This window comes from Suricata suricatta, chromosome 3, assembly GCF_006229205.1.
Source record: "Suricata suricatta isolate VVHF042 chromosome 3, meerkat_22Aug2017_6uvM2_HiC, whole genome shotgun sequence".
In the NCBI taxonomy this organism is placed as follows: Eukaryota; Metazoa; Chordata; class Mammalia; order Carnivora; family Herpestidae; genus Suricata; species Suricata suricatta.
Window position 1 is genome coordinate 51,235,717 of NC_043702.1, and position 14,353 is coordinate 51,250,069.

At 35.6% G+C, this 14,353-nt stretch overlaps 1 pseudogene; it reads left to right on the forward strand.

The window, feature by feature from the left end:
- Positions 1 to 280: 280 nt before the first annotated feature.
- On the forward strand, positions 281 to 13,724 carry LOC115286988 (annotated as a pseudogene).
- The last annotated feature ends 629 nt before the right edge of the window (positions 13,725 to 14,353 follow it).

Below are 14,353 nucleotides of genomic sequence, written 5' to 3' on the forward strand. Positions count from 1 at the left end.
GGCCTGAGACAGAACAATGGTAAGAAAGGAAATAGCAGATGCCTCAGTGCTTATAGGCTTACTCTCCTCCTACCTCTATTCAACATTTTCTCTCTGCTTCCATAGAATCTACGTTGAAAGACAGTGAGAGAATGAGCAATGGAAAAGATGACTTTGAGAAAAAAAGAAAGAAAGAAAGATAGAAAGAAAGATAGAAAGAAAGAAAGAAAGAAAGAAAGGAAGGAAGGAAGAAAGAAAGGAAGGAAGGAAGGAAGGAAGGAAGGAAGGAAGGAAGACAGACATGAGGTAAGAAGATCCTCAGCTGGATTAGATAGAAGAAAGGGGATGGCCTAAGCCCAGGGGATTCTGTCTGTGTAGCCATTCTCATGAATGGGAAAGAGATCCATTATTAGTCTAGACCAACATCCAGTGTTGACCATACCATCCAAGAAAATCCTTCATAGTCCCTCACCTGTAGTCAGGGTGGGCACTCCACAAAGATCAAAGCAATGATGTGAACTAAGCATTTCCAAAGAAATGTCCAAGGTTAGCCAATACTTGAGCCGTGGTTTCATTCTAATTCCTGTTTTAATAGCATAGTTTCAGTTGTCATACAATTCTAGACTCCAACAACTGAGGACAACATTTGAAATATTCACTTGGTTTCAAACAGTGTCTCTCAGTGAGTGAGTGTATATGTGTGTGCTTGTTTATTTTGGCTGGTTTATATTGCTGAAGTCAAGCAGGTAACTTTTCTGTATTCCTTTAAAGAACAATTTAATAAACAATTTAACTGAAAGGAAAAACTCTGTTAACCAATGAACAAATGAATCCAGAAAAATGAAGAGAAAGAGCAGAAGTTGGCCTGTAGTATTCACTTTTGTAAAACTAACCAAAACATACTAACTGGAACTTGTGACCTTCACTATTTCAACAGGGAAAAAGGAAGTCAACATCTCAGATTAACAATTTTGTTGGAAGCCTCTCTCAAGCAATTTTTAACTTGGTACAAATGTTTTCTGCCAATTAAAATTGTGCAATATACTCATAGATTAAGATATTTTTGGCAAGTACATCTCCTTGGAAAAAAATAAATAGTTGGGTTTTTAAGTGCTTCATTTAAGAATGTCTTAAGTAGGTCTAACCACTAAATACTCACTTTAAAATATAATAAACATTTTCAATTACTATTTTGGGGCTGAAAATGAAGACCCAGAAATTTCTCCATTATCAAAATAAAACATATAAAATAAAATAATCTCTAATGGTTTGCTAGATAATTTTATAAGATTGAAAATTTCTAAAAATTGTTTGGGTTTTTTTTTGTTGTTTAAATGGTTTAATGTCAAATTGGTTTCCATATAACACCCAGTGCTCTTCCCCACAAGTGCCCTCCTCCATTACCACCATCTCTTTTCCCCCTCCCCCTAAAGTCATTTCCTGTTGATCTACCATGAGTTAGTCTTTTGATCTGCTACAGCTCCTAGCAGTGGAAACAAAAGAAAAAAGAAAAAATCACTCTCCTTTAGGTAATAAAATTTCATCATCAAGTGGCTATGTAGATAAAACAAGGAACAAAGGATACAAAAAATAGATCATTCACATAAAAGGTAATTCACATGCACAATAAACATATGAAGAAAAAGTTAATATATGGGGCACCTGGTGGCTCAGTCAGTTAAGCATCTGACTCTTGATCTCAGCTCAGGGCATGATCTCAAGGTTTGTGTGCTCAAGCTCCATATCTGCACTGACAGTGTGAAGCCTGCTTGGGATTTTTTTCCCTCTCTCTCAAAATAAATAAGCAAACTTAAAAAAAAAGGTAACTCAAAATTCTCATGAGCATGAGGCTCTAGACTCAGATCATCAAATCTAGGTGACCACTTACTAGCTGAGTGACTCTGGCCAAGTCACCAATCCTTGTATGCCTTTTCATCTGCAATGTAAAAATCAGATATTCTAACTCACAGTAATACTATCAGGAATAAAGGACACAATCCACTGAAGGGATTATCAAATGATTGTCATGGTACATGCACTCAATAAATGTTGGTTACTATTACTATGATTAGAAAATACAATCTTGTTAGTAATCAGGAAACTGTAAATTAAAGTAAGATTTAATTTTACCATATTAGAGTAGTAAAATTTTATAAAGGAATTGATAGTACCCAGTGTTGTCAAGACAGTAAAGAAAGTGGTACACATATATACAATTACTAGAAATACATATTGGTTCCACCTCTCTGGAGAGCAATTCAGGGTAAAGGAGAGAAATGGGCCATGAGAGAGAAGAGAGGCAAATATGTATATATGGTGTTCCTAAAGTCATCTTACTACAGGACATTTTTCACCATCATCAACATCATCATTTGTTACACCCTATTCCATGCAAGTCATTTATCAGGAGTTATTCATTTACTGAATTTGATAAACCAAAATAAGATTGAAAGAAACTGAGTATACACACACACACACACACACACACACACACACACAATCCTGTATTCATGTGAGTGTTCTTTTCTAATCTAAATCTTTAAAATGACTCTATAGTTAATTTAAAAAATCATGTGGTATCTATAGGCTCTTTATTGTAAATAGTTCTTGATATATAATACATAATCTGTTTTTTTTCTTTCTTCTTCTCTCTTCTTTTTCTATTGGGAAATGTTTCCAAGACTTCATTCTTCTAATCTGAATCAGACTAACTTCATACATTATGGTGTGGAAATTCCCTTGGCCACAACCTTTTATAAAAATAAATAAAACATAAAATAACAAACAGTTAAGCAGTAGCCATGGCATGGTAGAAAGAAAATTAGTCCAGTCAGGAAGCCTGAGGTTGTGCCACTTTGAGACCTCAGGCAAGTCGCTGAACTTGGCTGAGACTCAATTTTCTCATCTGTAAGGCATAAGAATATTATGATGTCCTAAAATCATAATGAAAAAAAAACTACCCCCAAACTGATGTTTTGTTGATATTTGAAACAACTTTCTCCTCTCAGTCTCTATGGAAATAGAGTCATGATCTTGCAGAGGTCTCCCTTGATCTCATCCAAGTTCAAGAAGAACAAGACCTTTTCTAGTATTCTAGAGAATGAATGGGATTCTGAAATGGGATTCTCTAGTCTTCAATAATACCGTCATTGTGGGGAAGGGTTAGGAGGGAAGAGAAGGTTGAGAGAGGAGAGAGGTAATGATTTTTAAAGGGGATCAAAGTTCATTTATCTTCACTTGATTTTCACAGGGAAAAACAAAAGGATTATAAATCAAGCCAGAGCAATCAGTTGTCTTTATTACCCTTGGAAGAATATAATATCAAGAAAAACCCAAGAAGGGATAACGGGGTGGAAGAAGTCTGGGAAGATGGAAGGAAGCTGAGGTCTAAACCTATCCTAGACCTTAACCTAGCATAAAAATAATCCTTCAGATCTTGGCTATGAGGAAACAAGAATAAAATATGAGCAGGTGCAGTGGTTTAGGATTTCCTTTGTCTAATTCTTGATGTTCTAAGCAAAGTACTAAGTGACTCAAAGGATGTTTGAGATTTTGAAATTGAGGATTTGGTTTTAACTTGCTCAATGAAGTTTCAAGCTTCAATGTCATGCAAGATCTATATTGGCTCCCACTTTTCTTTCCTCCTTGCTTCTTCCTTCCAACATACACACACACACACACACACACACACACACACGCACGCACACACACACACACACACATTACATATCCATATATACTTCCTGTGATAATTTAAGATTTTTTTTTAAGTTTACTTATTTATTTTGATAGAGAAAAAAAGTGTGAGTGGTGGAGGGTCAGAGAGAGAGGAAGAGACAGAGAATCTCAAGGAGGCTCTCCACTCATGGTCAGGGCAGAGCCTAATGAGGGTTCCAAACCCGCAAACTGTTGAGATCATAACCCACAAACCATTAGAGGCTTAACACACTGAGCCAAAGAGGTAACCCTCTGTGATAATCATTAGCTCTTTCAGTCTTAATTTGGGTTAGAATTTTGGAGACAATGCCCAGAGGCCTGGTCTTTCATTCCTTGGGGCCTCTAGATATGTGACAACCTGTTCTTTTTTAACAAGGAGGTTATTTTTTTTATGTTTATTTATGTTTAAGAGAGAGAGTGATAGAGGGGCAGAGAGAGAGGAAGACAGAATCTGAAGCAGAACCCAATGCAGGGCTCAAACTCATGAACCATGAGACCATGACCTGAGCTGAAGTCAGACACTTAACCACCTGAGCCACCCAGGTACCCCTGGGACGACCTGTTTTAACAGAGTTTGGAGCTTTGGGAACAGAGCTTTTGTTATTTTTTTCACCTCCCAGATCAATAGCGCCTCTCTGGTAACTCTGAGTATAGTCAGAGTCCCCAAAAGTACACTTCATTTTAGAATCACTGCTTCATTTGGGGCATTAAAACTGTCTATAAAGATTGCTAAGTTCCTAAAGGCATATGTTGCAAACCAGGAAGCCCTACACACAGCTCAAAGTAAGTGTTCTATAGAATTGCTGCATTCCCAAGGATTTATTCTGAGTAACTCTGGGGAACAGTATAGGAAGTACAGGGAGTGCTCAGTTGGATCATTAAAAGTGATAAATGCCCACCATTACTTGCTGTCATGGGTTGATGCAATCTGAGAAAGTGTCCCAAAATAACAAATGGTGTTATTTAAAAATTAATTAGGTAATACATAACATTTTTACTTTTATGTGTTTTAAGATCCAGAAATTAGTGGTGCCCAGTTTAATGTCGACAGGGCAGAGTTAGCTGTAGGCAAATTTATGAAAAAGAAAAGTTTTCTTTGGCCCCCTCCAAATATCATCTACTCTACATTCTGTCACTCTGTGAAGAGTCCTCAGCACTCAAATCCCTCTTAATGCCTTCTGGTGAGCCAGATACTCCCATGTGGTGTCCTCTGACTGGCCCACCCTCAGTAGGGCCTCATTACTTAAGTCTTTACTTCTAATCAAAGCTTAACTTGTCGTATATTCTACTCTTATTAGACTCTTTTTTTAGCTTAATAAATTGTTTATTACTAAGAAGTGAAAGTCTGTTAAGCATTATTACTCATTGGTTATAGTTATATTATTAAACACATATATTAAAAGGAAATTCATAAGAAAGGAAATATTTTTCCACAATACCTTTTGTCAGAATTAGTGAAAAAGCAACCATCAGCAAAACTCTCACTTTAAATGCTTCCTGCAAAGGTTAAGGTTGTGTCATGTACCAAGGCACAATGCCATTATGAAATGATGCTTTGAACTCTCTCTTCCCCAGTATAAACAAATGGGACATTATATGGATGAAATTAAAGGATCACAGAAATATGACAATACATCCTGCATTTTTTCTTCTCTTTGGCAAACATATGAGGATCCAGACTTTTGTTTTGGGACACCTCTGACTATACTTAGCTAAGGGAACAAGGCACTACCCCAGGGAAAGAAAGGACCTCATCTGGATGTCCAGACCTGGGTCTTATGGTAATTTTAAGGGATAGTCATAAAAGAGGTATCAATGTTTAACTCGTGGGAAGAAAAGTGGAAAAAGACTCAGGATAGAAGCCCTGTTTAGAAATAAATAGTGTCTTTGACTAGGGATGTTTTCATTCTCATACCTCTTGAGAATCTAAGTTCCGCAATAGTGACTAGAAAGTAAGTGGGTGTAATGGAAGCAAATACAGTTTCTGACTGAATTAGTCAGTTCTCCCTCCCCCACACAACAAGAGTACATTACATTGTTCTATTATTATTTCTTATTCCTTTCCTGTTCTGTTGCTTCCACACATAATACCAAAGGAAGAAATCAGTCTCTTTTTTTACCTCCACTTCATAAATTGAATTTCTCTCTTTTTTTTTTTTTAGCATTTGGTAAGCTAAAAAAATCTCTTTCTTTTCTTCTTACAATGAAAATTTAGCCTCCATCCTCAACCATTGGAAATTAGACCATTAGAAATCCAGAGTTTTCAGAGCAAATAATCTTGAGAAAATAAGTTCATATCTGTTGAAACATTCAGACTTTGTCAGTGGAGACCTTTCAACTTGCACCGTTTTCCCACTGAGCACCTGAGGCACAATGATCTTGGCCTGTGATATTTGAGTGCCTTTAAAAACTGAGATTACAAAAGAGCTATTAGCTGGATATGACAGTAAAAAGAGACAATTCAATAATAGGTGGAGATTTCAATACTCAACTTTTAATAATGGATAAAACAGCTATGCAGAAGATAACAAGGAAATAGAAGACTAGAACAACACTACAATTCAACTAGACTTAAAAAATACCTATGTAATATTTCGCCCAACAATGACAGAACATACATTCTTCTCAAGTGCATAAGAAAGATTCTTTAGGATAGATCATATGCTAATCCATAAAACAAATCTCAGAAACTTAAAAGGATATAAATAATACAAAGTAGATTTTCCAATCAAAATGGGATGAAAGTAGAATTACAGAAAAAGATTAGGAAAATCCACAAACACACTCCTAAATAATCAGTGGGTCAATGAAGAAGTCAAATAAGAATACAGAAAATATTTTGAGATCAATGAAAATAAAGACACAACATATAAAATTAAAGGATGTATCTAAAGCAGTGCTTAATGGAAAACTTATATCTGCAAATGCTTATATGTAGAAAGCAAGATCTCAAATAGAAAACCTAAGCTTCCACCTTAAAATGCTAGAAAAAGAAGAGCAAATTAAATCTAAGGGAAGAAAATAATAAAAGAATTATTTTATTAATACAAATTAGAACAGGAATTAATAATATAGGGAATAAAAAACAACAGTGACAAATCAGTAAAAACAAAACCTTGTTCTTTGTAAAGATCAAGTTTGAAAAACCTACGAATAGATTAACCAAGAAAAAACTAGAGAAACTAAAAATACTAGAATCAGAAATAAAAGACAGGCTATTACTACCAAACTTAGAGGGGCAAAAAGTATTATAAAGGAATACTATGAACAACTTTACACTAATAAATTAGATAATTTTGATGAAATAACAAATTCCTTGGAAGACACAAACTATTGAATTGACTCAAGAAGAAACAATTTCAAAATATCTATAACAAGTGAAAAGAACGAATTATTAACCAAAACCTACCCAAAAAGGAAACCCAAGCCCAGATGGCTTCACTAGTGAATTATACCAAACAAATAATTCATACCAATTATACACAAACTCTTCCAAAAAATATGAGGATGGAACACTTCCCACCTCATTACCTTGTATTACTCTGATGCCAAAACCAAACATCACAAGAAAAAAAAAAACCTACACACAAATATTTCTTATGAACATGAATACAAATATCCTCAACCAAATACTAGGAAACTGAATACAGTAACATTTTTTTTTAATTACACACCATGACCAAGTGGGATTTACTCCAGGAATGCCAGGTTAGTTTAACATCTGAAAAAACAATTTAATGCATCATATCAATAGAGTAAAAAATTAAAATCACATGATTATCTCAATAAACACCAGAATAGCATTTGACAAAATTCAATAACTTTTCATGATAAATACACATGACAGACAAGGAATACAAGAAAATTCCTCAACCTGGTAAAAATCATTTTCAAAAAACATTATAGCTAATACAATACATAATGCTGAGAAACTGGATGCCCTACTCCTAGAATCAGTAACAAGACAAAAATGGCTTCTTTCAGCACTTTTGTTCCACATTCTATTGGAGGTTCAAGGCAGGACAATACAGGCAAGAAAGAAATACATCCAGATTAGAAAAGAAGTGAAACTATAACCAAATAGGAGCACCTGGGTGGCTCAGTCCATTAAGGGTGGGACTTCAGCTCAGGTCATGATCTCACAGTTCATGAGTTCGAGCCCCATATCAGGCTATGTGCTGACAGCTCAGAGCCTGGAGCCTGTTTCAGATTCTGTCTCTCCCTCTCTCTCTGCCCCTCCCCTACTCACACTTTGTTTCTCTGTCTCTCTCAAAAATAAATAAACATTAAAAATAAATTTTAAAATAATAAAAACTATGTCCAAACACAGTTGGCATGACACTGTATACAAGAAATCCTAAGGAATACACTTATTAAAACTAAAAAAAAAAAAAAATGAATTCAGCAAGTTTTCAGGACAAAAGGACAATACACAAAAATCAATAGTATTTCTATGAACTAGCAAAGAACAATCTCAATATAAAAATAATAAAAACAACATTTACAATAACATCAAAATGAATAAAACACTTAGGAATAAACTTAGAAGAAGTGCAAAATTCATGGGGCACCTGAGTGGCTCAGTTATTTAAGCATCTGAGTTCGGCTGAGGTCAGGATCTCACCATTGTTGAGTTCGAGCCCCATATCAGGCTCTGTGCTGACAGCTCAGAGCCTGGAGCCTGCTTCAGATCCTGTGTCTCCCTCTCTCTCTGACCCTCCCCCTTCATATTCTCTCTCTCTCTCAAAAATAAACATTAAAAAATTTTTAAAAGAAGTGCAAAACTCATACTTCAAAATTTACAAAGCATTGTTGAAGGAAATTAAAGAAGATCTAAACAAATGGAAGAAACATCCATGAGCATGGGTTGGAAGACTTGATATGGTGATACTCCTCAAACTGACCTACAAATTCAAAACAGTGCCTATCAGAATTTCCAGCTGACTTCTTTGTAGAAATCAATAGGCTGACTATAAAATTCATACGTAATTACATGGGACCCGAATAGACAAAACAATCTTGAAAAAGAGGAACAAAGTAGGAGTACTCACACTTCCTGATTTTAAACTTACTACAGGCATTGGTCGTCGAAACTGTGTAGTACTTGCAAAAGTATAAACATACAGATGAATGGAATATAACTGAGTCAAGAAATGAAATCATATGTCTATGGCCAACTTATTTTTTGAAAAGGGTGCCAAAACCATTTAATAGGGAGTATTTCAACAGACAGAGGTAAAATTACTTAATAGCCATCTGCAAAAGATTGAAGCTGGACCTTTGCCCCATGATATACAAAAATTAACTCAAAATAAATCAAAGACATAATTTTAAAACTATAATACTCTTTTAAAAAAGCAAAAGATATGTTCCCTTGGATTTGAAGAAGATTCTCAGATATAACATCACAAGCACAACCCACAAAAGAAAAATAGATACCTGGATTTCGGCAAAATCAGAAATGTTTGTGCTTCCAAGGATACCACTGAGAAAATGAAAAGCCAACCCACAAAATGGACAAAAATAAATCATATATCTGATAAGAGACTCATATCCAAAGTATACAAAGAACTTTTACAACTCAATACTAGAGAAACACATAAACAATCTTTAAAAAAAAAGAGGCGAAATATTTAAATAAACATTTTTCCAAGGAAGATATAAAAGTGGGTACCAACAACATAAAAAGATTCTCAACACCATTAGTCATCAGAGAAATGTAAATTAAAACCACAAGATACCACTTCATACCTATTAGGACATTAGAATCAAAAGCCAGATAATAATAAATGTTGACTGGGATGTAAAAAAAATTAGAACTTTCGTATACTGCTGGTAAAATGGTGCAGCCACATTGGAATAGCAATTCCTCAAACATTTAAACATAGAGTTACCATATGATCCACTAATCCCACTTCTAATATATACACAAAAGAAGTGAAAGTGGGCATTCAGGGGCATCTGGGTGGCTCAGTTGGTTAAGCATCTGGCGTCCAGCTTCTGGCTTCGGCTCAGGTCATGATCTCACGGTATGTGGGTTTGAGCCCCGTGTCAGGCTCTGAGCTGACAGCTAGCTCAGGGCCTGGAGCCTGCTTAAATTCTGTGTCTCCCTCTCTCTCTGTCCCTCCCCAACTTGTGCTTTGCCTCTCTCTCTCAAAAACATATAAATGTAAAAAAAAAAAAAAAAGTAGGCATTCAAATAGTTGTACACAAATATTTAACCAACACTGTTTTACAACAGGCAAAAGCTGGAAATAACCCACAGGTCCAACTGATGAGCGGATAAATAAAATATGATATATCCATACAATGGAAATATTATTCAACCATAATAAGTAATAGATTAATGATACATCCTACATCATGGATAAATTTTGAACACATTAAGCTAAGTAAAAGAAGCCAGTAACAGAAGGTTAAATATTGCGTTATTCTATTCATGTAAAATACCCAAAATTAACAAATCTATAGATATAAAAAGCAGATTAGTGGTTGCCTAGGGATGGAGAGGAAGTAAAGAGAAATAAGTAGGGAGGGTAATCCTAAGGTGAATAGGGTTTTTTTTGAAGTGATGAAAATGTTCTAAAATCTACCGTTGTGATGGTAGCAATTATTTGTGAATATACTAAAACCCTTTGAACTGCACATTGTAATGGCTGAATTGTCTGGTATGTGAATGATCTCTCAATAAAGATCCTTTCCAAAAAGCATTATTCTGAGGGCGGCTGGGTGGCTCCATCTGTTAAGGGTCCAACTTTGGAGTTCGAGCCCTGTGCTGTCAGCACAGCAGAGATCCTCAGTCTCCTTCTCTCTCTGCCCCTAACCCATTCTCAAGCATGCCCTCTCTCTCACATTCTCTCTCTCAAAAATTAACACATTTTTAAAAAAATATTATTCTAGTTTGAAAACAAAAGTTATTGACCCCAAACACAAAATAGTTAAATATCTATAAAATAAATGCTGTTTATTTCATTGATCATTAAATTTAATATTAATAACAATTTAGGTCACCCAGTACAATTTGTAGGTTAGATTGTATCATTTCAAAATAATTCTCTAGTAAGCACTATGATTCTTTATTTTATATTGTTTTAAATTTTTTAATTTTATTTTTTAGAGAGAGACAGATCATGAGCAGGGGAGGAGCAGAGAAAGAGGGAGACACAGAACTGAAAGCAGGATCCAGGCTCCAGGCTGTCAGCACAGAGCCAGACGCAGGGCTCGAACTCACAAACTGTGAGATCATGACCTGAGCTGAAGTCAGAAGCTTAACTGACTGAGCCACCCAGGTGCCCCTATGATTCTTAAAAATCAGAACCAAACATAAATAATTTCAACAACAAAACTATAAAAAGCATTTACATTTTGTTCACTGTTTAGATATTACATTTAATGAGATGTGGGCACACTTAAGAGTGTTTCATAAGATATAAAGCACGATTTTCAAAAGTTAAGTGTTGCACACTAATAAACTCTTAAAATGCCCCTGCTTTTATGTCTTTCCCCATAGGCACACGCCCAGACACGGTGATTGTCAGTAAAGCAGCCTTACTATTGCAGTGTCGTTCCTCATGACTCAATACATTTCACTTTCCAGAGACTCTTAGCCTCAGCTTTCTCGAGATTTGATCATTAATTTTTTTTGTCATTTTTCAGCACACCAAGACTTACGCTTTCAAGTCAGAAATAAGGAAAATGTGAACTGATAAACCACTATAACATGGATTGAACAGGTAAAGCACGGTACTATGGATTAGCTCATTTTCATGCAAATGTCTTTAAAAGAAAATGTCTTTGTGTCAAGAAAGAAGGGTTAAAAGTGCTAATCTGTAAATGCCTGAAGTGAAATTGGCACAGTAAATAAAATTATTCCTCTTGAAATAAAATTGTAACTATTAAGTATTTTAAATTTGGCCAATCATCAAGATAGAAAGCTTAGACACTTTGGAAATAGAGTATCCTAGGTTTAGATCTCTTGTCTTTCATTTACTGGTTGGATGATCTTGATCCAGTTGCCCATTCAATTCTCTTATTCTTATAAAAGAGAAAAATAAATTATGCATACATCATAACATTATAAGGGAAAAAAGATCTATGCCTAGCAACAATAGGCATTCAAAAAGCTTTCCTATCTTAATAGTCTGTAAAATAGTGATATCCATAATGGCACCACTGGCCATTCAAGAAATGTTGCTTGATCCCTAAAAAGATTTATTCTGTTTGTTCTAAATACAAAGAGGTAGATCAGACACTATTGGCAGATGACAAATACATCTCCCTACTGCCTCATATACTCTTCAACCTTTTATAATATCTAATAAAATAGTTTCAATATAGCAGCCTGTGAAAACTGAAAAGTATAGACTCCAAAACAGGGCAAATCACTGGAGCACACATGATAATTAACAGGAAACAGGCACTCAGGTTTACCGACAGTAAAATAATTGGTCATCCCTCACTCTCTGGTGTAGCACTGCACCTACAGACTGTCTTACATGACATGGAGAATTAAAGACCTAATAGAAACTCATAAGATGATTAGAGGCACCAAATGCCTACTGAATTAAAGATGAGATAAATAAAGCATAAAAGAAGTAAAGGAAGGGAAGGAATGAAGGAAAGCTATCTTCAGCTGTAGAATAAAGAAAAAGCAACTTGAGTAAGGTCAAGAAACCATGTTACACAGAATACTTGAGAAAAGCTTTCTAAATGTTTCTAAATATCTGAAGTGATTTTGTTTCTTTCAACTTGCATTTCTTTCTATTCTTCACTTTCCTTCACAAATCAATTCTTGTGAAACTGTATTGTACCTATAATGGAAGGGCACACAAATAGTGATAGAAATTTTCTAATGACGTATGGCTCAGAAGATAGATTCTGACCTTTTCATACACCTTCCCTGGATCTTTTCAAAGTTAAGCATAAAAGAACTGGAGGTACGAAGAGGTGGGGATTGATTTAGTTAAGTCAATTTCTAAAGCGATTTGGAGATGAACCACTTGGAAGAGAATGGGATTTACTTGTTTGTGTTTATATTTTCTCTTTGGCAAAATAAGACTATATATTTCCTACTAGTGGAGGAAGGGAAATATTTAGTTTTGAAAGTGTCTTTATGGTCAAAATGATTTATGAAACAAACTGTGGCATATCCTCAATCAATTTAACAAAACCTAAACATAAGAGTTGAAAAACTACATCCTAGGGGTGCCTGGGTGGCTCAGTCGGTTAAGCGGCCAACTTCAGCTCAGGTCAGGATCTCATTCATGGCTTGTGGGTTCGAGCCCCGCATCAGGCTCATCTGTGCTGACAGCTCAGAGCCTGGAGCATGCTTCGGATTCTGTGTCTCTCTGACCCTCTCCTGCTCATGCTCTGTTTCTCTCTCTGTCTCAATAATAAAATAAAACATTAAAAAAAAAAAGAAAAACTACAGCATATTTTTGAAGTTTTTAAAATTACGATAAAAAAGACATAACATAAAGTTTACCATCTTGGAGAGTGTGGCTAGGTGGCTCAGACCAAGCAGGTTTTTCCTTACCAGTGGGCTGCGTAAAATGCACTACCAATCTCTTGTAGTCTACACATCAAGGCTTCTTCTGATACCCTGGTGAAAGAACTGGAGAACTATTCCTCAGGCCAGGCTTTTAAGCTGATTCTCAGCCCTCAGTCAAATGAATCTGTCCCAGAATTACTCCTTTCCCCATCAAAGAAGGATCTTTCCCTGGAGGAAATTCAGAAGAAATTAGAAGCTGCAGAAGGAAGAGGCAAGTCCCAAGAAGCTGAAGTCTTGAAGCAGCTTTCTGAGGAATGAGAACATGAAAAAGAAGTGCTTCAGAAAGCAATAGAAGGGAACTTCAGTAAAATGGTAGAAGAAAAGCTGACACACAAAATGGATGCCAATAAACAGAATCAAGAGGCACAAACGGCTGCCAAACTGGAGCATTTGGGAGAGAGGGGCAAGCACGTTGAAGAATGTGAAGTGTGCAAGAAAAAAATCCAAAGATCCTGCTGATGAAACTGAAGCTGACTAATTTGTTCTCAGAACTGACTTTCTCCCCTTCTATTTCCCAAATACCCAAAGACTGTACTGGCCAGTGTCATTTACTTTTTGCACTCCTGACAAAAATTCTAGAAGTTAATGTAGGACCGCATAGGTAGATCTAGACTATATGCTCTTGTTTTCAAGGCTAATGGAAAAAACTCTTCTCCTTAAGTGTTGAAGTCTTTCTAATGTAGCTATTTTTCTTGTTGCACCTTTTCTACTTCAGTACACTTGGCATACTGGGTTAATGGCTAGTACTGTAATGGCTCTGTAAAAAACATGTTTGTGAAAAGAGAATATAGTGGCTTCTTTCAAACTGTTAAATGCTGAATCTGTTCACTTTTAAATCACAGTTCTGTCCTGATCTTACCAGATGCTCCTGCACTTAACTGGTTAATAAAACTGCAGAGAGCTATTTAAAAAAAAGAAAAGTACCATCTTAACCATTTTAAAATTTACAGTTCAGTAGTGTTAAGTATATTCATATTATTGTGAAAAAGATATCTAGAACTTTTTCATCTTGCAAATCTAAAACTCTAAAACCATTAAACAATTTCTATTTCCCCCACCCCAGTCCCTGATAATCACCACTGTGCATTGTATAAATTTCATTATTTT